This window comes from Alligator sinensis, unplaced genomic scaffold (genome assembly GCF_000455745.1).
Source record: "Alligator sinensis unplaced genomic scaffold, ASM45574v1 scaffold886_1, whole genome shotgun sequence".
NCBI classification, from domain to species: Eukaryota; Metazoa; Chordata; order Crocodylia; family Alligatoridae; genus Alligator; species Alligator sinensis.
This window is the reverse complement of record NW_005842040.1, coordinates 422,076-426,099: the sequence shown is the minus strand read 5'-3', so window position 1 is coordinate 426,099 and position 4,024 is coordinate 422,076.

The following is a 4,024-nucleotide window of genomic DNA, read 5'->3' as shown; positions in this document are numbered from 1 at the left end:
GGGTTAGCCCCCTCTCTCCATGGGCCCTGCTTACCTCCGGCTGTGCTGGGGGTCAGTGGGGGGCTCCGCGGCTGCTGGAGGGTCTCTGGGGGGCTTCAGGGGAGCGGGGGGCTTTCACCCGCGCCTCTCTCGCCGCTCCCGCGTCTAACTGGGGCTTTTTCCCTGTCGGCGGGCCCTTTTAAACTGCGCGCATGCGCAGTGGGCCTGCCGTTGGGGAAGCTGCTCTTGGGCAAAAGGGGGTCCTGCCCGGGATTGGGGGACCCTGCCCTACTGGAGGGGGACTAGTGAGTACCCCCCCCACCTCTCTCTCTCCCTGGGGGGCTGGGCCAAGCAGGGGCCTGGGCGGGGCTTGACCTGGCCCAGCTCCACTCAGCCGCCTCCTCCCACACACACACTATTTCTTCCTGGTTCTGACTGAACTAAACTGGTTCCGACCAGATCTGACTTGTTTGAACTGGTTCAGACCAGTAAAGACCAAAAAAGACTGGTTCCAACCAAAAAGGACCAGTCGGAACCAGTTCAAACAGGTCGGAGCTGGTTCAAACCAGTCCGGTTTGGACTGGTTCTGACCAGTTTGAATTGGCTCCGCCTGGTATGAACTGACCCCGATCGGTCCCAACCAGTGAACCAGTTCCAAACACCGATTCAGAACAGGTCGGAATCTGGTCAGAACCAGTCGGAACTGCTTCAAAACGGTTCAAAGCAGTTGGAACCGGTTCAAACCAGTGGGAACTGGTTCAAACTGCTGGGAACCGGACAGAACCGTTTCAAACCAGTTCAAAGCTGTCAGATCCGGTTCAAAACGGTCAGCACTGGATCAAAGCGGTCGGCACCGGTTCAAACCAATTGGAACTGGTTCAAACCGGTTAGAACTGGATCAAACCAGTTGGAACCGGTTCAGACTGGTCGGAACTGGTTCTTAGCAGTCAGAACAGTTTGAACCCGGTCGGAACCACTTCAAGCTGGTCGGAACCTGTTGGAACTGGTTGGAACCAATTCCTACCAGTTGGAACCGGGTTGAGTTGGTTCAAACCAGTTCGAACCGGTCGGAGCTTGTTCAAACTGGTTTGAACTGCTTAGAGCCAGTTCAAACCGGTTTGAACCAGTTCACATAATCCACTTGCAAGGTATTGGATTCAGCGTAATGCATCTGTGCCATCTTAACTTTTTTAATTTCTGAAAAGATTTTAGATTATTTTTTAACATAATTTTTCGAGTAGGCGTGGTTATAGTCAATTAGTTCCCGAAGACTTTTAATCTCAATTTTGTAGTGCACGCTATAATTCATGTACAGTTATAAAATATTAAGGAAGCTGATCTTTACTGTCCAACCAAATAATTCTGTGCACTCTAATACATTTTAACATCTGTTCCTTTGAGATGTGTGTTTATCTTCTTCCTTTTTCTTTGCTAGATGGGGCTCCAACCACCAGGCTATTGTTTAGGTATTGTCTAATCTCTTTTCTGACCTCCTCTGGTAGCTGAGCCACTGTACTTAATGTACATTGGATAAAACACAGAGAGCAGCAGGGAAGTATCTGCTCCACTCAAGACGCAGGCCTGGTTTAGAGCCCGGGGCCTGGCCATCTAATGTAGGAAATATTTTTTTGAGACACACTCCAGCTTGTTTGCTTCCTTTTGGTTCACTTACTGGTAACTTCTTCCCTCGTCTGCTAAAAGACCTAGATCCAGAGGGCAGGGGGTGTTGGGGGATGGGACAGGACAGGTGTATAATGCTTAACCTATGGCCTGATGGTTAAAGCACTGTACTGGGTAATCAGCAAAACAGTAAGCTCAAGCACTTTTTTTTGCAGGGGGGAAGTGGGGAGAGAGGGGAGACTAGCACTTGAATGTCTCTCTTTTCCTGGGCAAGTGCTCTAATCACTAGACCACTGGCCTAACACATTGGAGAATGCAACCTAGTGTCTAATGTATGTTAGCCATGGGTTTTAGCCTGCTTATAATTTCAGCAGTTTTACTTGCCTGGGTACATGCATATGGAGCTGCCAACTGCCCAACTAGAGCATAGTTTACTGTACAAGCTCAGTGGTTATGTAGACCCTTGTGTATCCACACTGAACATGGAATAGGTTGCTAACTATCCATAAGTGCCAAAAAATGGCTATTATCTGGCCATTTGGAAGTGTAAAATAAAAGTGTTTCTGTTCTGACTATTTATACTGAAATACTTTGATTTTAGTAGAAGTATAATATAGTTTGGATTAAACATTTTGGGCCCAGATCTGCAGTCCTTATTCTGCCAAAATCCCCATTGACTTCAATGAAAGTTTTGTCTGAATTTGAATGCGTGGTTTGGCTTGCATTGTAATTTACTTAGTCCCAATCCTAGAAAAGGAAAAATAATCTGGTCGTCTTTTCGAAGTGCATTGAATGCCCTTTCACAAGGGGGGTGGGGTGGTCTAGGATTTTGAAAAGGAAGGTGTAGATGGTGATGTACATCATCACCAGGGGCAGCACCAGCCTCTTCCTGGTGTAGGGGCTGAGATGGGCTAGACAGACAATCTTGGGGGCTGTGCTCCAGGCAGGAGCAGGGTGGGCTCAGCTGTGTGGGACAGGTTGCAGCAGCACGGGGTGGGGAGGGAGAGGGGTTGCACTGGGGGGGGCTAAGGTGAACTTTGGGGTGGCTATAGCCCCCCAGCCCTCCCCCAGGACCTCCTCTGATCATCACATAAAACACAACACCTATTTTTCTCCTGTTAAAGATAAACAAGTTTTAATATGCTAGGGGCCTAGCGCTATATTAGTCAGTTTAAGATCAAAGCAAAACCAAATATAACTATTGAAATGTGCACTAATTTGCCAGATTGTATAGCAAGTTTAAAACAAATGCAAAAAACTAGGCAAAAATAGTCTAAAGATATTGTTTCATTAGTCTTGTAGTCATTATTGTTAAATGTACATCTATTCAGATTTGTAAAGCAAAATCTAGTCTTGGGCATCTTAGTGCTTCCAGTACTTCACTGGCAGTCATTTCTACACTTGAGCTAATATTACCAATACCTGAGTTAAGGTTTTTAGGTAGAACTGAAAACAGACTGCAGGGCTGTGAAATAGAACACACACCTTACCAGGAACAGCCAGTAGACAGCACAATGACAGAAGAAAAGATAGCTTGAATAGTGGAACATCAAGACCACTAAAAGGCAGAGATTGTCATTAATACCCGTGGAATAAAGAGAAATTAGTAGGAATCAGGTATATTAGCTGTAGCCATGTTGGTCTAAAGGCAAAAGCAATTAGAACTCTTGTGGTAGAGGCGGTATCTCATGAGAGTTCTCATGAATGCATCTGTGTTGTTCTGGCAAGAAGTGGCCAGTGGTGTCCCTCAGGGGTCCGTGCTTGGACCGGTGCTTTTCAACATCTTTATCAATGATTTGGATGTGGGGATGAAAAGCTCACTGGCCAAGTTTGTGGATGTCACCAAGTTATGTGAGAGCGTGGTGATGCCAGAAGATAGCTTGCAGATACAGGTGGACCTGGACAGGCTGGAGAGTTGGGCGGTCTGGAACCAGATGAAGTTCAACACTCAGAAGTGTAAGGTGCTCCATCTGGGGGCAAACAATCCCCAACATACCTACAGGCTCGGTGGCGACAATTTGACTTGTACCTCGGCCAAAAGAGACCTAGGGGTAGTGATCGACCATCCCATGAACATGAGCTAGCAGTGCAATGCTGTGGCCAGCAGAGCAAACAACACACTGGCATGTGCTAACCATTGCATCTCATGCAAAACTAAGGAAGTGATACTCCCGCTGTACTTGGCACTAGTGAGACAACAGCTGGAGTACTGCATACAGTTCTGGGTGCTGCATTTCAACAAGGATGTGGAAAAACTTGAGAAGGCCAGAGAAGAGCCACCTGTATGATATGGGACTTGCAAGACAAGCCATAGGAGGAGAGGCTGAGGGACTTGGGCCTCTTCAGCCTACAGCAGAGAAGGCTGAGAGTGGACTTGGTATCAGCTTACCACTACATCAGGGGACTACATCAAGCGCTCGGTGAA